This window comes from Sapajus apella, unplaced genomic scaffold, assembly GCF_009761245.1.
Source record: "Sapajus apella isolate SASKATOON/1434 unplaced genomic scaffold, GSC_monkey_1.0 scaffold128, whole genome shotgun sequence".
NCBI classification, from domain to species: domain Eukaryota; kingdom Metazoa; phylum Chordata; class Mammalia; order Primates; family Cebidae; genus Sapajus; species Sapajus apella.
In genome coordinates, this window is record NW_022437068.1 from 1,179,137 (window position 1) to 1,201,633 (window position 22,497).

The 22,497-nt window shown below is 37.3% G+C and overlaps 1 protein-coding gene and 1 long non-coding RNA gene across 3 annotated transcripts in view; both read left to right on the forward strand.

Annotated features, from left to right (window-relative positions):
- Positions 1–22,497, forward strand: part of SYN2 (synapsin II) — a 237,243-nt gene that overhangs the window by 48,937 nt on the left and 165,809 nt on the right. The gene's annotated exons all lie outside the window — the stretch shown is intronic.
- The window catches only part of LOC116539378, a 29,017-nt gene continuing 21,874 nt past the window's right edge, over positions 15,355–22,497 (forward strand). Inside the window, exon 1 of the long non-coding RNA XR_004264021.1 lies at positions 15,355–17,373. This is a non-coding gene — a long non-coding RNA (uncharacterized LOC116539378). The remainder of the gene's footprint in view (positions 17,374–22,497) is intronic.

Here is a 22,497-nt window from a genome sequence, read left to right on the forward strand (position 1 = left end):
GGGTAACCCCCCGTATAGGCACTGAGGAATGAGAGCTAAGCAGTACCCTGGCACAGTTAGGGCTTGAGGAATATCTCACTTTATAGTGTTACTACTCAGCTATTTCCTTTTATATAATCCTTTACATGATCATATATTAGTTTATAGAAATAGGGCTTGAAGAATCCCTTTATATAATCCTCTATATATAATCATATAATAGTTGATAGTATGAGTGCCTAAAGAATATTTCCCTACATATATACCTATAATTATATCTTAGTTCATAATTGGAGGAATGCCTAGAGCAGACACAGTGCAGAGCATGATTGAAGGGAAAACAGTTATACCAAGATAAGAATCCATGGCCCAGGCAGCAGCATTCAGTATCATAAAGATACCCGCTGTATGGCAGGCTTGGGGCAAGAGCCAGTCCTCCTGATAAAGGAGTTGTAGGACCTTGCTCCAGTTCTTGTGGAAGGTTGCCCTCAGAACGACAATCCACCTTGGTGACTGTGAACTTTTATCAGCGCTTGCTACTGTGCTGCTTAAAAAGCATCTTCCCATAGAACCCATTGGAAGCTGCCAGAAGGTGGCGGTAACCTTGACAGCTCTGTCACTGCTATGTGACTTAAAACATCCTCCTATAAATCTTCTTAGAAGTAGTTTGCCCATAAATAGAAGTATTGCACACTGCACCCTCTTCACTGCACACGGCCCACCTTTAAGCCTCGGTGACCTAATGGGGGTGGACCCCTTACTGTACACGGCCCTTGCCTTCTTGGGAACGGGCCCCTTGCTGTGCGCTGTCCACCTCCTGGCCTAGGTGACGTAATGGGGGTGGACCCCATGTTTTATTGCTCATGACCCTGTCACTGTCCTTAAAGATGATTTCACTCACTGCCTTGCCCCCTAACCTATGCACAATAAATACTCATGCTTCTGGACATCTGGGGCCTCGCCTGACTCGGCTTATAGGTGGCGTGGCCCCCTGAGCCCAGCTGCGTTTTCCTTGTACTTCTGTGTCCTGTCTCTTTATTTCTCGGATCCTGTGCCTCAGCACAGCATAAGGCTCACCTCATGACCCTGTGGGCCCTCAGCCCTACACTGGGGCACTTTTTTTAAACACTGCTTTCTTGGATCCCACTTTTTCTTTTTTGCTTAGCTTTACTTCCTTATTCTACAGGAGCATATTTTCCAGGAGTTTTAAAAGAAAGGGTTCCTAAGAGATGAATCTTCTGAGAAATTAGATATTCAGAAGTGAAATTATTAACCCATACACCTGACACATTGACAGTTTAGTAGAGTATAGAAATCTAGGTTAAAAATAATTTTTCTTAAAAATTTAGAAAAGTACTGCTTCTGTTTTCTAGCATCCTTTATTATTATTGAGAAATTTAATATTGATAGATCAAGAAGACAGAAAATCAACAGTACAGGTGATCTGAAAGCCAAAATTTAAAAGCTTGTTACTTGACCTTTTGGACATACAGATTTTTATGTTTAACAATTTAAGAATACACAGTTTCTCAAATATCTGTGGACCATTCATAAAAATTAATATGAATAGAGGACACATCAACACATTTCAAAAAGAGATAGAATAATCTTTGATTATAACACAATGAAATTAGAAGTTAATCCAAAAGATGAAAATCTTAAAAATTCCCCAGGTAGTTTGAAAATTTGAAAATACTGCTAAATGATTAATGTAAATTAAAAATACCTAGAAGTAATGACAATAAAAACACTACATAATATTTAAGAGATGTAGCAAAGGCAGTATTTTGAAGAAAATTTTTATTTTAAATAAGGAAGCTTTAGGATGAATGAATTTCATTTTGTGAAGTTATCAAATGAGAATAAACTTAAAGGAAAAAAGAAATACATAAAAGAATGAATTTCCTTGCATACAGGAAAGACCTGCTGGGATTTTGTGGTTGTGTTGATTCTGTGGTTCAATTTTTGGAGAAATTATATATTTGCAGTTATGAATTTTTTCATAACTGGTATATCCCACCAATTATTTGACCATTTTAAAACTTCTCTCAGTTATCCTTCGTGGTTTTTAAAGGTGGAAAGTCTTTTACATATTTTGTTGCCTTTCTCTCTGGGCATTTGGTGCTTGTTTTGATGCTGCTATAAATGGTATTACTCTTTGAGTTTCATTTTCTATTTATTGGCTACTGGCACATGGGAATAAAATGAATTTTTGCATAAAAATGATAAAATTAGAGTATTACCATTTTGCAACTCCCAGTGAATTAATGCATCTAGGTATTGAACATCAACAACTGTTAACATCACAGAAAGAAAGGCAAGCAGGCATTATGAGCTCCTGATAAAAGGAATCTAACGTGAGTCTGATCAAGCCTTGGGATCCAGCTGCCAATCTGTGGGAAACACCAAGGATGGAGAGACACGATTTTCCTGATGAGAATGTAACTAGCAAGACTGCTACTATGGGAAATTCTGCGTATGGGTCAAGATGCTCTAGGTTCTCCAGCAGATCAACTCTAAGGAAAATAAAGGGATGCAGAGAGAAACCTGTGGATTAATAGAGATTTGGAAGACAAAGATTTTTTGTTTTAAATAGGCAACTGTAAACTATAGTGTTTAAGAATATATACTTGAATGTAAGCGTAAGGAAGTAATTCTGTAAAAGTCAAGAGAGTGGTTACTTTTGGAGGGAAGGAGGGGGTCAAGGCTGGGGCTGGGTATTAAAGTTGCTGCTGGGGTGACTGTCAAAAGTGGCCTATTAACCTGGATGGTGGATACATAAGTGTTTGCCTTATAACAACTCATTAAACTCATTAAGCAATACTCTTCTTTTTTTTGATGTGACTTTCTGTGTCTTTGTTTTATTTTATAACATAAAGTTTAAAGGAAAAAAATGTTTTCTGTGGTCTGAACTAATGAGCAAGAGGATTAATGGGCAGAGAGGAGAAAAGAAGGGCACCTATATATTAAAAATATTTTTGCCTAATGTATACTAAACTCTATACTAGGGCATTTCACACATGTTATCTTGATATTAAAAATGAATTATCCTTATTTGGCAGAGTCTCATAGAAGTTAAATAATTTGTTCATGATAATGAGCAGGGGGCAGGAGTTCAAGCCCAAATTTGATTGGTTCCAAAGCAGACTTTCTACTTTACTCATTTACTGATGTTGGCAAATAGAAGTGTAGGGGTATACTAATTTCTCACTAAACCCAGTGTCTGTAGTATCTAGCCTTCAGTTAGACACCCTCCTAAAAAGTTGTTTCTTTTGTATATATTAAAAATTCTGTGGCAAACATGTATATTCTCAGCCTCTCAACTAATCCATTGTATAAAAGACTGGTTATGTTACTTGTTCTAACAGAACAAAAATTACAATTCTAAGACAAGATATGAAAATATAGTGACATCTGGGCGGGATGCAGTGGCTCATGCCTATAATCCCAGCACTTTGGGAGGCTGAGGCGGGTGGATCACTTGAGGTCAGGAGTTTGAGACCAGCTTGGCCAATATGGTGAAAACCTGTCTCTCCTAAAAATCCAAATTTAGCTGGGTGTGGTGGCGCACACCTGTAATCCCAGCTGTTCAGGAGGCTGAGGCAGGAGAATCGCTTAAACCTAGGAGGCAGACTTAGCCAAGATCACACCACTGCACTCCAGCCTGGGCAACAAGACAAGACTCTGTCTCTCAAAAAAAGAAAAAGCATATATGTGTATGTATATATGTATATATACATATATGACAGACATCTTTAAATCCCATATTTTTAGGGGGATTGTTTTTCTAGTGAAACATGAACAAAGATATTTGAAATGTTTCAAACATAGTCCAGCAGCTGAGCAGTCCTAGAACAATCTTAAACGTGTAGAAATTAGGCTACAGAAGGCATTTTATTTTCAGTCCTTTTATGTGATATGACTTTAGCCCTGAACACTGTATAAATTAGGATTAGACATGCCTGTAGGTTGACTAAGATTCAAACTGTTATTTCTTTAGTTGCAGTTTGATTTTAGAAAGTTGGCTTTATATTTTATAGTTTTGATTTTGATTATTGATTTATCTTAGCATTTGATTCAGTCTGATATCTTTGTGTTCTTAATTTGCAGATAACTGATTTCTCTCTAAGCTTTCGGCTTTTCCACTACCGTGGCATGCTTTTACTGTTAATATGAGACAAACAGCGAAGATTTTATGAAAAACTGTAGTGAAAATACTTAAAATAAGCATGTAAATGGAATTGGTTCTGTAATTTTAGAAGAACATTAAAACTGAAACATACTTACATAAACATACTTGAAACATAGTCTTCATTTTGATCCTTTTAGAGCATAGTATTTCAAAGTGTGGTCCTCTCTTTGCATCAAAACCACCTGAGATGACTACTTTAAATACATGCTCTGTGGTCCCATCCCAGTCCTTCTTAATCAGAATCTCTACATTTTTTAACGAATACACATGCCTAGAATTTGATCCTTATCCTTTTCAAATGTCCATATTTATTCCTTCACTTTAAGTTTCTTACCTACATAAGTAGGTTATCTGGAGGTTGATTTGGTAGACGATTTGCTTGTTTTTGAAACAATAGATTTCTGGTTGTAAGTTGATTATCTTAACAGTTTAGCATAAATATATTTTCTTTTCCACAAATTAATGATCCCCACAGTAGATGAGTTCTGAATGATTCACAGTCATATTTTTAAAGATGTTAAATTAAGATATGCTGTTATGCTGTATGTGTATATAGGACTACTAAAGGAATCAGAACTCAGAATTTTTTTTTTTTTTTTTTTTTAGAATGAGTGTCAGCTATTCCAGTCATTAACCTTTGTATGTTTGTGTGATATAAGACAACAGTAATTTACTTCTTTTCCTGACAAATGATTGTTCTATCTCTGAAGCAAACTGTTCCTTCCAGTGCTGGACAATTTGTCTTATTTCCATTTACTCTAGTATGAGCTCTTCTGATAATAATTAAGCAGTAGCACATCTAAGTGGACCCAATGAATAAATAAAGATAAAAGCACTGGGGAAGGGGAATATGAAGGCTGTGCTATAATAGGGGGAGAGGGATGGGCAGAGAAAAACCCAGAAAGGATCACAGGTACTAGAGATGTATTTAATATTTTACTTTTCCTGACCGAGTCAAAAGATTCTGTTTAGAGTATCATAACAGACACTGAGAATGGCTTCTAAAAGAAGCAGTTACCTTTATCATTCCCTCTCCCCCCTATCTCCTGAGAGTCCCTTCTCAATTGCAGTTTAATGCTGGTTCCAACTACTTTCTCTTACAAATTGAACCTCTAGCGATAGCACTTGAGTCCTACATTTCCACCAATTTGGATAAGAGAATTTTAGGATTTGACCAAGAGCTGGATCCCACCACTGAAGTGTATCTAAATCTACCTCTCTGGTTATATGCATCCCAAGTCATATGTTGCCAAAGTGATTCTCTTATAGAACTGAACTGGGGTCTACTTGCCTGGTACGGTAAGACCAGGTATCCACACCAAGGTTTTGTAGTGGTAGGCAGGAAAACGTTTATTTGCAGGGCACCAAGCAAGGAGGACCAGGCAGATAATGCTTAAATCCTGATCTTTCCTATGGTGTACAGGTAAAGGTTTTTATAGGCAGGAGTAAATTTCAGGAAAGCAGAAGTACAGGGAAAGTCACAAATCAGTACATAGAGGTTACACATTGGTTTTGGCTTAAAGAGTGGGACATCTTAAAGCAGGCAGCGGGTGGGTGGTGAGCCCACAGGTCATAGGTAGATTCAAACATTTTCTGATTTGCAGTTGCTTAAGGAAGAGAAGCTTTGCTTTAAAAGTTGGAATCAGCAGAAAAGAATGTTAGCTCTGCCTTGTGGATGTGACTCCCTCTAGGCCCCTCAGGAAGAAATTTAAAACAAAGGACAGCGGTCAGAATTAGGTCTTCTTTGCCCCTTTATCTGTGAGGTCTGTGTGCCAGTGGATCTGCTTGGTGGGGGTCTGGGTTTCTGAAAAACAACTCAGAGACATATGTTAAGCTGTTTTCTGTAGCTTCTACTGGGGAATCAGACATGTCCTGACTCTAACTTCCTTGGCTATTGTTTTAAGTTACTGTACCTTCTTGCTGATCAAGTTGCTTATTTAATTCTCAGGGCTAGCTAGGTGGCTGGAATTTTCCTTGAAGGAACTCAAGATTTTCCGTTGTTTCCATGCTTGTGGGGAGCCCACAGGCTCCTAAAAAGAGGGTCCCTGCTCTGTCTCAGTTCCTCAAGACACCAATTTATTAAACTGTAAAGATGAAAATGCGAGCAGCAGGTATCAGCTCTGACATTTATAGAGCTTGGAAATCATCATACCTATCCTCCTTGCTCAAGAAACAGCTAAGCAAAATGAAAGTCATCAACTTCTTGGATCCATCAGAGAAATGAGATTGCAGAGCAGAGTGCTACCCTAAAATATGGAAAGACAAGCAAATCTAGGGAAGTCACAGTTGAGATCTGCTTACTTGGAGCAAAGCTGCTGGATTCATAAACTGGTAGGAACACTTAAATGATAATTTTGACAAATTGCTGGAGGTTGGTTATGGGCTAGCTTAAGATTGAGAAACTCCTGGGTCTGTAGTCTTAAGAGCACCCTCACCTTTTTATGGATTTTATTTTTAGGAGCCCCACAGGTTTGTACTGTGAAGAGACAGGAGAGATCTCATATTGGTTCTGGCAGGAAGAAAGGGAGAGTAACCATTGTAATATATACCCAAAGCCTTTTCCATAACAAAGACCTATTCTCCAGAGTACCAGAGTCTTATCCCACCTGGGAGAAGGGCATTTCTCTGACTCTAGCCCCCTCTAGTTTTACTGTCTCACCTAGGGGAAAAGGGGAAAGAAACTGAGAAATACTTGTGAAGGTCACAGGCCCACTAAATGACTGAGATTTAATCATAAGATAGCAAACGGCTTTCTTTCCCCCCAACATTTTACCATCACACCAACGGGGCTATAGTGTAACTACTGGATTACAGCCAAATGAGTTATAACACACAGACTCTGTCTAAGGGGGAGTTCTCAGGGAAGCCCAAAGACAGCAGAGGACATACAAACAGGGACACTGGAGGAATTTGAAGCCTCTGGCACTTACTACTAAAGCATATATTAAACACAGCCAAACTGCTAGCTAGATTAACATAAGACCTCACACTAAAGGCCGATTTAGACCAGCTCCTATTCCCAATACATCATGTCTGGCTTACAAAAAAAAATTATAAGTCATGCTAAAAGGAATAAGTCTGAAGTGTCTTCAAAGCAAGCACCAGAACCAGCCTCAGATATGACACATATCTTAGAATTAACAAGCAGGAAATTTAAAGTAACTATGATTAATGTGGTAAACGCTCTGATGGAAAAAGTAGATAACATGAAAGAACAAATGGATAATGTAAGCAGAGAGATGGAAACTGTAGGAAAGAATGAAAAGCAAATGCTAGAAGTAAAAACTGCAACAGAAATGAAGAATGCCTTTGATGGGCTCTTCTGGACACAGCCAAAGAAAGAAGCTTGAAAATATATGTCAGTGAAACTTCTCAGACAGAAAGGCAAAGAGAAAAATAGAGTTTAAAACAGTAACAGAACATCCAAGAATGTGAGATATTTTCAGTAGAAATGAGATGTGCAATTATAATATGAGAAGGCAAAGAAAGAACAGAAGAAATATATGAGAAGATATTTGAAGGCTAGGAATTGATGCTTAAAAAGCCTTTGACAAAATGCAACATTGATTCATGATAAACATACTTAGCAAACTAGGAATAGAGGTGAATTTCCTCAACTTATTAAAGAATATCTTACAAAGAAACCTACATCATAATTAATGTTAAGAAACCATACTTTCTCTGTAAGATTGGGAATGAGGCAAAGATGTCTTCTCTCACCACTATTAGTCAACATCTCATATTGGATGACTGTGCAGTAAGGCAAGAGAAGGAAATTAGAGCTATGTATGTTGTGAAGGAATAAAGAAAACTATCTTCATTCACAGATGACATGATTGTCTATGTAGAAAATTGCTGAGAAATAATAAACCTCCTGGAACATAAACAAGTAGAGCAAGATTCCAGGACACAAGGTGGGTATATATAATATAATTAATTATTTTCCTGTATACCAGTAATGAAAATTTTTTTTTAAATGCTACCATTTACAAAAGCACCACAAAAAAATAAAAAAGTACTTAGGTGTAAACCTAACAAAATATATTCAAGACATATAAGCAGAATACTGCAAAACTCTGATGAAAGAAAGCAAAGATCTAAATAAACAGATTCTATGTTTATAGATTGGAAGACTCAATGTTGTTAAGATGTCAAGTCTTCCCAACTTGATCTATAGATGCAGTGGAATCCTAATCAAAATCCCAGAAAGCTATTTTTGTAGAGATCAACAAGCTGATTCTAAAGTTTACATGGAAAGCCTAGAAACCTAGAATAGCCAACATAATACTGAAGAAGAATAAAATCGAAGGATTCACACAACTTGATTTCAAGACTTTTTGTAACGTTATAGTTATCCATGCAGTATGATATTAGTGAAAGAATAGATCTATTTCTATCACTAGAATAGAATAGAGAGCACAGAAATAGACTCATGCAGATATAATCAAATGATCTTTGACAAGGGAGCAAAGAATTAAATGGAGAAGATTTATGTCGTGGTTCAAAAGACAAAAAGACTGTCTTTTCAACAAATGTACATTCATATGCAGAGTAGTGAACCGAGACACAAATCTTACCCCTTTGACAAAAATTAACTCAAAATGGGCCATAAATCAAAATTGCAAATGTAAAACCATAAATCTTCTAGAAGAAAACACAGGAGGAAGTCTAGGTGACCTTGTGTTTGGCTGAGTTTTTAGATACAGCACCAAAAACATAATCCATGAAAGAAAAAAACTGATAAGTTGGACTTTATTAAAGTTGTAAATTTCTGCTCTATAGAAGACACTGGTTAAGAGAATTGAAAGACAAGCCACAGACTGGGAGAAAATATTTGCAAAACATGTACCTAATAAAGGAATTGTATCCAAATATGCCAAGAACTCTAAGACTCAATAAGAAGCATAAACTTTGGAAGACAGTTTGGCAGTTTCTTAGAAAGCTCAACTTAATCTTACTGTACAATCCAGCATTCATGCTCCTAGGTATTTACCCAAATGATTTGAAAACTATATGCCAAGACAAAAATCTGCACGCAAATGTGTATAACAACTTTATACATAATCAGCAAAAACTGGAAGCAATCAAGATGTCCTTCAATAGGTGAATGGATAAACTATGGAACATCCAGACAGTAGAATATTATTCAGTGATAAAAATAAATGAGCTGTCAAACTACAGAAAGACATGGATGAATCTTAAATGCATACTGCTAAGGTAAAGAAGCCAATTTTAAAAGGCTACAGGGTTTATGAGTCCAATTATATGACAATTTTGGAAAAGGCAAAACGTTAGTGACAGCAAAAAGATTGGTGTTTGCCAGGGGAAGTTGGTAGGGGAGAACTTAAATAGGGTGAAACACAGGGAATTTGTGAGGTGGTGAAACTATTCTATATGATACTGAAATGGGGGAATACATGACACTATGCAAAATCTATAGAATTCAACAGCACAAAAGGTGAACCATATTGCAAAATTTTGAAAAATCACTTAGGGGACTGGGTGATCCCAGGATGGAATACAGAATGTAATAAAATTTCAAATGTATAAAATAACCTTACTGAAATAAATGAGGGAAAAAGATGCTGATTTAATTGATTGTGGGATTGAGTAGAGTCTGTAAGATTAAAGTAAAAAGAATTTATAAGAACTGTAGTTGATAATGTATCCCATGAGTGTTAATTCCGATAATGCTATACATGTATACTGAAACTGAACAACTAAGTAAATAGATGGTAGATGGAGTAAACCAGGTTTCTCACTGTTGGAGTAGAAGTTCACAGATAAACATGGGAATTGGCTAGAATAAGGTACGTAATAATAGATTAAAGTGGGAGCTATCATTATGAACTCATAGTTAGTTTAGTATAGGCACATATAATTTTATATAGAAATATTTATAGATATTTTTAAAAACACATGGAACGGCTGTGTCAAAAGACCCTGAGAGTCAATTGAAACAGTTACCAATGGCTAAAGCTGGAATAGTTTGAGCAACAAAGTATAATATAGTATTGGGTCATAATTCAACATATTTAATAAATATCCATAGGTCCATACTGATGCAAATAAATAAAGGGAGAAGAGGAAAAAATCTACCATGCAGTATAATTTCCAATAATTTATGTAGATACTCTGCATCAAGAAGGTGGAATATAACTTCCCAGTCAAGAATGAGCTGTGCATAGTGACGTCCTTTCAAAGAGTACAGTAGGGAAAGTAGGAAAAAAGATTACAGTGGAGAAACTGACAAACACTCCCTCAGTCAGGTAATCAAAGTCATCAACAGTAGTAAGTCACGTTGGTAGTATAGACCGTTGACATGTGACTAAAATGGTACTTAATACCTGTGACCTTTTTTTCTCGAACTTTTAACTCTAACCTTGAGAAAAACATTAGATAAAGACCAATTGAGGAGCAGTCTACAGAACACCTGGACAATACTTATTAAAATGGTTAAAATTATCAAAAACATGGAAAGTCTGAGAAACTATCAAGAGGAGAGCTTAAGGGAGACATCATGATTAATGTGGTATCCTGTATGGGATCCTGGAACAGAAAATGTCATTAGGTTAAAAACTAAGGAAATCTATACTTAGACACAAACAACCAAAGCAAATATAAATAAATTGAACTTCATCAAAATTTAAAACTTGTGTTTCAAATGATACTATAAATACGATGAAAAGAATTCACAGAATATGGGGTGGAGGGAAAGTAAATCATATAGCTAATAGAGTTCTAATATCCAGAATATCTAGAGTTCTTAAAACTCAACAATAAAGAGACAACTCATATTTTTAAGGGGAAAAGGATTTGAATAGACATTTTTCCAAAGAAAAGGTCAACAGTACATGAAAAGATGCTCAACCTTATTAGTCTTCAGGGAAATGTGGCCCAAAGCCACAATGAGATACAATTTTATACGCCCTAGAACAACCATAATAAAAAGGACAGAATAACAAGTGTTGGTGAAGATGTAGCGAAATTGGAACCCTTATACATTGATGGTGGAAATGTGAAATGGTGCACTTGCAACACAGTTTGTTAGTTCCTCAGAAGTTAAACATAGTTACCATATGAGCCATCAATTCCACTCATAGGTATACCCAAAAGAATTTAAAACACATGTTCACCCAACAACTTGTATACAAATTTTCATAGCATTGTTTGCCAACTGATAAATAGGTAAACAAAACGTAGTATAGCTCTATGATGGAATGCCATTCAGCATTAAAATGGAATTAAGTACTGATATATGCTACAACATGGATGACCTTGGAAACATTATGCTAAGTGAAAGATGCCAATAACAGTGATCAGATAAATGCAAATGAAAACTGCAATAAGATACCATTTCACATCATTCAGAATGGCTACTATGAAAAGTCAAAAAACAACAGATGCTGGTCAGGCTGCAAAGTAAAGGGAACACCTATACACTGCTGGTGGTAATGTAAATTAGTTCAGCCACTGTGGAAAGCAGTTTGGAGAGTTCTCAAAGAACTTTAAACCAAACTGTTCAACCCAGTAATCCCATTACTGGGTATATACTCAAAAGAAAATAAATTATTTTATCAAAAAAACACATGCACTTATATGTTAATTGCAGCACTATTCACAGTAGTAAAGATGTGGAATCAACATAGGTGCTCATCAGCAGTGGATTTAATAAAGAAAAGGTAGTACATATATACTGTGGAATACTATACAGCCATAAAAAGGAATGAAATTATGTCCTTTTCAGCAACATGGATGCAGTTGGAGGCCATTATCCTAAACGAATTAATAACAGGAACAGAAAACCAAATACCACATGTTCTCATTTGTAAGTGGGAGCTAAACATTGGGTATTCGTGGACATAAAGTTGATAACAATAGAGACTACTTGAGGTAGGAAGGAGGGTAGGGGGCAATGGTTGGAAAACCTGTTGAGTACTATGCTTACTACCTGGCTGATGGGATCAGTCATACCCCAAACCTCAGCATCATGCAATATACCCATGTAGCAAAACCTGCAGAGGCACCCCCAAATCTAAAATAAAAGTTGAAATTATTAAAAAGCCAGTAACAAGAGACCACATGGTGTATGATTCCATCTATATGAAGAGTCCAGAATAGGCAGCTCTATAGAGACAGAAAGCAGATTAGTAGTTACCTATGGCTGCATGTGGGGATGAGGCTTTGGGAGGTAACTGGTAATGGGTACATGGTCTCTGCTTTGGGTAACAAAAATACTCTAGAATTAGATAGTGGTAAATATACTAAACCCTACTGAATTGCACACTTTAAAAGGATGAATTGTGTGGTATGTGAATGATATCGTGGTAAAGATAAAAAAAAAAAAAAAACGAAGGAAATCTGGATAAAGTATGTACTTTAGTTAATAATAATGAATCAGTATTGGCTCATTAATAACAACAACTAATATACTAATGTCAGATGATGGTATGGAAAGCTAGCTTTGGGGATCGTGGGAACTCTGTGCTTTCTTTTATAGTTTTTTCTGTACATCTAAAACCATTCTGAAAAATATAATTCAAAAAAATGAAAGCACCTGTTTCAATGTCAAAAGTGAAAACAAATAAAATCCTACTTATGAAAACAAAGGGATAATTGGATCCAGTCTTTATTTTTAGAATAAAGACTTGGGGGAAATTGTATTAAACTTTAAGGGATGAACTAAATATGTTCACCAAAGCTCTTGGAGGCATTGGTAGAAAATCTGGCTGACTCTTATGCAGACTGAATATTTGCATGGCTACTGAGTTTTTCAGCCCAAATAATTCACCTACTTCACCGTTACATTTAGGTACTTATATCAGAATATTTATTATGTAGGATTTGAAAATAAATATGCTGGAGTCCCAGCATCACAGAAGGTACTCACATTCAGAATATACAGTAGTTCTGTTCGAGAACCTCTTTACAAGTATGTTAGTCCATTCTCACATTGCTATAAAGAACTAGTCAAGACTGGGTGATTTATAAAGGAAAGATGTTTAATTGACTCCCACATGACTGGGGAGGCCTCAGGAAACTTACAGTCATGGCAGAAGGGTATCATGGTGGGCTCATGCCTGTAATAACAGCACTTTGGAAGGCTGAGGTGGTGGGACCACTTGAGCCTTAGGAGTTTGAGACCAGCATGGGCAATGTAGCAAAACCCTGTCTCTACAAAAAGAAAAATTAGGCAGGTGTGGTAGTGTATGCCTATAGTCCCAGCTACTTGGGAGGCTGAGGTAGGAGGATCACCTAAGCCTTGGGAGGTCAAGGATGCAGTGAGCTGTGATTATGCCACAGCACTCCAACCTGGGTGACAGAGTGAGAACTTGTCTTGAATGAATGAATAAAAATTTGAACTCAAAGGTAATAAGTGTATTTGGCATATATTTACCACTTGATAGATCTTTTTATAGAAACAGTTAAAGCTTAACGTTTCATGTCTGAAAATATCTTTATACTATTCTTGTACTTAATTGATAGTTTGCTGGCTTTAGAATTTTAGGTTGGAAGTCATGCTTCCTTAGAGTGTTGAAGGCATTGCTCATTTATCTTCCAGCTTCCAGTATTGCTTCTGGGAAGTTTGCAGGTAATCTTTTGGATATTGATCTGTTCCCACCCTCTTCCCTGAAAGCATTTGGAATTTTCTTTTTGGCTTGTTTTTCTGAAATTTATAATGATGAATCTTGGTGAGAATCTATTTTCATTTATTTTGCTTGACTCTCTGGAGCTCTTTCAGTCTGGGTAACAAGCCCTTCAATTCTGGGGTATTTTCTTGAATTCCTTCATTGTTGATTTCCAATCCATATTTTTCTGTGCTGTCTTTCTAGGGCTACTCTTATTTGGATGTTGACCTGAATTGATCAACAGATTTAAATGTTTTCACTTCTGTTTTTCACTTCCGAGTTTTTTTCTGTATTGTTAGGAATATTTCCTTGACTTTTCTTCCAACCTTCCTAATGAGATTTTTTTCTGTGATATTATTTTCTCTCTTTAAAAATGTTGCCCACTTAGTGTGCAATCCAATGGTTTTTAGTACAGCCAGAGGATTGTGCAACTACCAGACACCACAATCAATTTTAGAACATTTTCATTACCCAGAAATAAAGCTCTGTACCCATTGGTAGTCATACCCCTATTTCTCCATACCCTCTCAGCCTTAGGGCAACATTAATCCGCTTTCTGCCTCTACGGAGTTGCCTATTCCGAACACTTCATATAAATGGAATCATATAATACGTGGTCTCCTGTCACTGGCCTTCTTCACTTAGCATAATGTTTTCAAGATCCATCCATGTTGTAGCATGCATCAGTACTTCATTCCATTTTATTGCTGACATTCCGTCATGTTTATGCCACATTTTGTTTATTCGTCAGTTGATGGACATTTGGGTTGTTTTCACTTTTTGGCCACATGAATAACTCTGCTGTGAACCTTTGTGTACAAGTTGTGTGAACATTTTTTTTTTTTTTGAGACAGAGTCTTACCCTGTCGCCCAGGCTGGAGTGCAGTGGCACAGTCTCAGCTCATTGCAATGGGTTCAAGTGATTCTCCTGCCTCAGCCTCCTGAGCAGCGGGGATTATAGGCACACGCTCCCACAGCTGGCTAATTTTTGTATTTTAAGTAGAGATGGGGTTTCACCATGTTGGCCAGGCTGTTCTCAAACGCTTGACCTCGTCATCTGCCCACCTCGGCCTCCCAAAGTGCTGGGATTACAGGTGTGAGCCACCGCACCTGGCGTGAACATGTGTTTTATACTCCTTTGGGTATACCTAAGAAGTGAAATTGCTGGCTTCTTTGATAACTCTAATGTTTTGAGGAACTGCCCAGCTGTTTTTCCAAGTGTACCATTTAAATTTCCACCAGCAGTTGGTGAGGGTTCCAGTTTCTCCACATCCTCACCAACATTTCTTCTTGTTCACCTTTTGAATTATATTTATCCTACTGGGTGTGATTTGGTACCTCAGTCTTATTTGTTTTGTTTTTTTGAGACAGTCTCATTCTGTTGCCCAGGATGGAATGCAGTGGCATGGTCATAGCTCACTGCAGCCTCAATCTCCTAGGCTCAATCAGTCCTCCCACCTCAGCCTCCTGAGTAGCTGGGACCACAGGCACACACCAGCATGCCTGGCTAATTTTTAAAATTTTTAGTAGAGATGAGGTCTCGCTATATTGCGCAGGTTGGTCTTGGTTTCCTCAAGCTCAAGTGATCCTCCTGCCTTGGCCTCCCAAAGTGCTGAGATGATGGGCATAGCCACTATAAATGTCTGATACTCCAGTTTGATTTGCATTTTCCTGATGGTTAGTGACACTGAGTATCACTCAGTCATTGCCACCAACCTGCGCACCGTGTCCTCTTGCTGCTCTGCTGCCCTACTCCTTCACCTGTCACAATGGAAGAAGAGATCGCCATGCTGGTCATTGACAGTGTCTCCAGCATGTGCAAAGCTGGCTTTGCTGGGGATGATGCCCCCCTCTGAGTCATTTTCCCCTCCATTGTTGGGCACCCTGGCCAGAAGGACTTCTGTGTAGGTGATAAGGCCCAGAGCAAGCATGGCATCCTGGCCTGAAGATGGGAACCCTGGCCCCATCGAGCACAGCATCATCACCAACTGGGATTACATGGAGATCACACCTTCTACAAAGAGCTGCATGTGGCCCTGGAGAAACACCTGGTGCTGCTGACCAAGGTCCCTGTGAACCCTGTGAACCTCAAGGCCAACAGAGAGAAGATGACTCAGATCATGTTTGAGACCTTCAATACCCAGGCCATGTATGTGGCCATCCAGGCCATGCTGTCCCTCTACACCTCTGGGCACACCACTGGCATTGTCATAGACTCTGGAGACAGGGTCAACCACATGGTGCCCATCTGCGAGGACTACATGCTCCCCCACGCCATACTGTGTCTGGACTGGCTGGCAGGGACCTAACCAACTACCTCATGAAGATCCTCACAAAGCGCAACTATAGCTTTACCACCATGGCCGAGAGGGAGATCCTTCAAGGAGAAGCTGTGCTATGTCACCCTGGACTTCGAGCAGGAGATGGCCACTGCCACATCCTCCACCTCCCTGGAGAAGAGCTAGGACCTACCCGACAGCCAGGTCATCACCATTGGCAATGATCAGTTCTGGTGTCTGGAGGCTCTGTTCGCCTTCCTTCCTAGGCATGGAATCTTGAGGCATCCTCGAGACCACCTTCAACTCCATCATGAAGTGTGATGTGGACATCCGCAAAGACCTATACGCCAACACAGTGCTGTCTGGTGGCACCACCATGTACCCGGGCATTGCCAACAGGATGCAGAAGGACATCACCATCCTGGCACCCAGCACCGTGAAGATCAAGATCATTGTGCCCCCCAGAGTGCAAGTACTCTGTGTGGTTCCACGCTTCCATCCTGACCTCACTGTCCACCTCCAGCAGATGTGGATTAGCAAGCAGGAGTACGACAAGTTGGCCCCTCGTTTTTCCACTGCAAATGCTTCTAAATGGACTGCAAGCAGATATGTAGCATTTGCTGCATGGGTTCATTCAGAAGTATAAATTTGTCCCTGGCAAATGCATATACCTCATGCTAGCCTCATGAAACTGGAATAAGCCTTCAAAAAGAAATTGTCCTTGAAGCTTGTATCTGATATCAGCACTGGATTGTAGAACTTGTTGCTGATTTTGACCTTGTATTCAAATTAACTGTTCCTGCTTGGTATTTGTAGAATACCTATACATATCTTTGATTTTACCCCTTAGTACATGTGGCTTGGTCACTTTGTGGCTGAGATAAGAACATGCTTGTGGAAGACAAGTCTGTGGCTTGAAGAGTCTACATGGCCAGCAGTCTCCAGTCTGTACAGGATATTAATGTGTCGGGGCTGAGTGTTCTGGGATTTCTCTAGAGGCTGGCAGGGGCTCTTGAGTTAGTGGTTTCTGTCCTGCTGGTCTGTCAGGGTTGGAAAAGTCCAAGCCATAGGACCCAGTTTCCTTTCTTAGTTGATGTTTTCCTGCCAAAAAACCGTGGGCTGTTACTTGCCTTGAGTTGGAAGCAGTTTTCATTTATACCTGTAAATATATTCATCTTTTTAATTTATGTAAGTTTTTTTGTATGCAATTCTCGATTCTTTAAAGAGATGACAACAAATTTTGGTTTTCTACTGTTATCTGAGAACATTAGGCCCCAGCAACACATCATTGGATGTTGAGTATCTTTTTATGTGATTTTGGCTATTTGTGTACATGTTCTTTGGAGAAATGTCTATTCAAATCTTTTGACTATTTTATAATTGGGTTGTCTTTTTATTATTGAAATATAAGAGTACATTATATATTATGGATATCAAATGCTTATCAGATACATGATTTGCAGATATTTTCTCCTATGAGTTGAATTTTTGTTGATAGTATATTTTGAAGCACAAGAAATTTTAATTTTGTTAAAGTCCAAATGTGTTTATTTTTTCCTTTGTTGGTTGTGGTTTTGAGGTCATATCTGTTAGCTAGCCCAAGGTCACAAAGATTTATGGCTATATTTAATTTTAAGAATTGTATAGATTTAGCTTTTAAATTTAAGCCCTTCATTTTGAGTTCATTTCTGTATGTAGTTATGAAATCATGGTCTAAATTCATTATTTTGCATATGGATATGGTTGTCCCAGCACCATTGTTCAGAATATGCTTTTGTTTCTCCATTGACTTGTCTTGGTACCCTCACCAAAAGTCAGTTGGCTATAAATGTGAAGGTTTATTTCTGGGCCTTTCACCTATTTATGTTTTTAGCTTCCAAGAGCTCTTTATTTTTCTCCAGTTGCTTCCTTATTCATCCTGTTTTTTGTCATGGATTCATTATCTTTGTGAGAATATTAATAATAACCTTTAAAGCTTTCATTTCTCTGCATAGTGTCTGTTTCTCCAGGTTACTTTTTTTGTTGTTGTTGATGGGTTTGATCTCTGTGTTTTATTCCATAGTCTATTAAAACATGCTCAAGAAAAAAGAGCACTAAAGGCTAGTTGAAAGCGCTGTCCATTTGGGTAGAGCTTACCAGATATGGGCCTCACTATCAGATGATCCAGTAGACCTTATCAGTATGGCAATATCTAAATTGTTTTTCTTAAACCACTTAGAAAGCTCTCTCTTACTCTTTGTGGAAGGGTATGATCATGGCTCCCAGCATTCTACAATTTCAGTGTGGAATGGACTGGGTTCTTTCAACTGTTAGAAAGTAAGTTTTCCCTTTGTTCTACATGTTTTCGGTAAAGCATCTGCATCTTCAAAAGTAATAGTGGTCTCTAGGCCAAAAACCCCGCTTTTTAACTTCTTCAGAGAATAAATCCTGGTTTCCTGCATGGATTAAGGGGTTCCAGGGTGATGAGTCACCCAACCAAGCATAACAGTGGAGATGACATAGAGGCCTAAGTCTTACTTAATAATAATCAACTAACCTGTATATACAACACCACTTCCAGAAACTTTTAGATGTTCCATGGTATAAACCAGGCTGCTTTTTCCCACTGCTGGCTTAGGACTCAGCTTTCTCAAATCTGCAGTCAGTTACCACTCCCTCCATTCTCTAATACCCACAATTTTGTTGCTGCCATTTCTTCTTCCATTCTCTTCATCCTTGTGGGTTTATAACTAAAAACCAAAAATAAAGCAACCCTTTACATTTATTATAGTTGGATTTCTGGAGGTAAAAAGTTAACTATTTATGTTCATTCTGTCATTTTTAAGCAAAAGACAGAATATTAAGCAATATTTCTGCTATTGGTTTATAATTTATGTTATATGTGCATTGGAGCCAAGGATAAAATCTTTGAAATTTGTTGAGGCTTGTTTTACAAGCCTTGGATTGATTGATTTTTGTAAATGTTTCCTACGTGCTTAAGAAGAATGTACTCTCTAATTGTTGGTATCTAAAACATTCATTGGATCAAACTTGCTAATTATTATATAAATATTCACATAGTTGATAATTTACTTGTTCTTAATTTATCAGTTATCCAGAGAGGTTTCTTAAAATCTGCCACTTCAATTGTAGACTTGTCAGTTTTTCCTTGTAAGTCTGTCAACTTTTGCTTCAGATATTTAGAAGCTATGAATTAGGGCCATACATGTTTCTGAGTAGTCCTGTCTTCTTGCTAGATTACTCCTGTTAATTATATATAAAAGGCCTCTTTTTTTCTCCATCAATGCTTTTTGCCATTAGTTCCGTTTCATCCGTCATACAGTTTTGTCTAATTTTAGCCTGGTATATCTTTTTCTATCCCTTTACTTTCGGCCTGTCTATGTTTATATGTTTTAGGTGTGTCTCATGCAAAACAGCCTACACATGAATTTTTTAAAATCAATCTGACAATATTTATCTTAACTTGAAGTTTTGCTTTTATTATAATTACTGATCTGTTAGATTTATTTCTGCTGTTTGTATAATGCTCACTACTGTGTTTTTACTATTATTTTCTTTTTCTTTTCTTCTACCAGATTGCAAGCCCTCCCACTCTTTTTTCAGTCCATTAATTTGGAAGTTATATATTCTGTTTGTATTGTTAGTGAATGCTCTTAAAATTTTAAAGTTGTGGTTGACTTAAAGTCCAAATTCAGTCAAATTCTTTATCCTTCTCTGGAACAACTTCATAGTCTTATTCTGATTGTGTGTTATTGTTGTCCAGTTTTTATATTTCACTTGTTTTTATATTCAAATTAGTTTTTGTTGTTGTTGCTCTGTGGCATGGATTTATACTTGAGTCTTAATTCCATTGTCTGCCTCATGCAGGCCTAAGATTTCATTTCTAGCTCTTGGTTGGACATCAACATTCAAGTCGGGTATCATTTGTAATACTGTACTGACAGGCTGGGAAAGAACACAAATGCCCATTATTATGAAACATCTACCCAATGATACACAATACAATCATAGAAAGAAACTTATGTCTCATATAAAAGTGAAAAGAGTAGAGCTTTATAGTAATATGTATATTATGCTTTTATTTAAGAAATGGGAGAAGTATGAATATATATGCATTTACTTATATTTTCAAAAAGAAACACTGGAAGGATAAATGAAAAATTAGTAAAAAGGATTAACTGTGGATGATGTGGTTGGTAGAAAACTGTGTGGACAGCACAGGCCTTAAAACTTCTCTTAGCTATGCAGTACTTTTTTATTCAGGACCAGACAATGAGGAACTCTAATATTTAAAGGCTAGATAAAGAAAGGGGAGGAGCAAAAGTGAGTGAGGAGGAGGGCCAGGGAAATTGGAAGAAAAGTACTCTCCCACCTTTGGCAAACATCAGGAACTGAGGAGTCCTGCCTTTCTCATCCTCTGTGTGTATACCCTCTTTAGGTAACACTACTTATGCTTGGCAGCTTATTTGGTTGATCAGGGTATTTCCTTCATTGTGCATATCAGTATCAGTAATTATTTGTATACTTATTTGTTCTTGATCTATTAGAATGTAAACTCTGTGAGGTCTTGGGTAGTGCTTACAATAATATTTGTGACATAGTAGGTCCTCAAGTAATATTTGTTGAATGAATGAGTAAAGAGAGATATTGGGACATGAAGATGCATGGCATATTTGAAGAACATAAACAGTTCATTACGATGGAACATAATTACCGTGTGTTGGAAGGAGGTCAGGTAGTCGGGAAAGACAAGGCTGGGAATTGCTTAATACTCAGATTTCGAAGCTTTAAAACCTGGATTCATCTCTTGTAGCTCTCACGATATTAAGATAGTTGCATTAGGCTTAAGTTAATGTTGTAAATAATTCGCCTTTAAATATACTTACATTTTCCTTGCTCCTACCCTCTTTGGTCACGCTACTATGACCTGGAACTTGGAAGAAAAACGTGTATAAATCCTTGCCATTGGGACTTCCTCGCCATTGGGACTTATTATTTAAAATATTTCTAACTGGCCTGTATTAGTAAACATTAACGTGTTTGTTCAGCTCATGCTGCTCTCCTTTTTCTAAGAACTCTTCCTACTCCCTCTATTTGGGCCAGGGATAGACACTGGATCTAAGCCAGGCTAATCTCTGAAAACCTGAAACTGGGCTCAAGACACACTGATTGGAACTAGTGAAAAGCCAGAGATGAGAGAGAGGGAAAATTTGGTTCTGATTCCAGTTTCTCAAGAGGTGCAGCTTTGGAGTTCTCTGAGATATCCCTATATCCTTGCAATAAATTCTGTTTTGTTAAAGTAATTTATAGTGGGTTTCTTTCTTGTTATCAAAGGGACTTGAAAGTGCCATTCTCCTTCAAGAATTACTAATTTTAAATTAATTATATCATTACACATCTGTTTAATACTTCATAGCTTACTAAATAGGTACTGTCATTAATTATTTTATCCTCCTCACAACAATGTGAATATTAACAGTTTTTCAACTAGATAAATGAGGAAACTGAGGCCCAGACTCATGAAATGATTGGCCCAAGTTCTTAAATGTATGGTTGATCAGCTTATATGAAAACCCAGGTGTTATTTTTAGCCCAGTGGCCTTTCTATGCATCATTGCATTCTAGATTAGCTTAAGGTTGCCACAAAGGTTATTTTCATAACATAGAGTTTCATCTTCTCCAAAGGAGTAGAATTGAGATTGTGGGGAAAACCTTTTACATTAAATGCTTAGATAATATAATGGGAAATCTGTTATTCTATTTGGAGGAAAATTACTTTGGGTACAATTGATATGACATCAATTGCTATGATATATGGTTTTTAATAACCAACACAGGTGGAGGCTTATAATAAAAGGATGTCTTGCTATTATAGTAGAAGAATGAAATAACCTGTAGTCCACATTTATCTGAGAATGCTACTCAGTTTTATTTCTTCTTAGCCTTGCAGTATTCTTTAAATTAAAAAATTAAATCCTCAGGATCATTATTTTAAAAGTTATTTTATTCTTCCTCTTCCTTGATAACAAATTCCTTACATATTAAGAATTACTGGAGCAATATTTTATCCTGTATATGGCCAGTGATTTAAAGGATGTTTTCCATTTCTGAAATTGCATTAGGAGTATATAAGTGCTTTTTTATAGTTACTCATTTATTTAGTAAAGCAAGTCTGATAACCTATTTGCAACACTAGGCCACACTTGGAATTTTTAAAACAATGAGTTAGTCACTGTCTTTAAAGAGCATATAGCTGATATTATTACCAGCCAATATTCCTTGAATACTATTTGCCAGTCACGGTTGTAAATACTTTAGATCATACACTAATTCACTTAATCTTTACAACAATCCTGTGAGATATATACTCTTATTGTCACCATTTTATAGATGAAGATATTGAGGTACCTTTACAGAA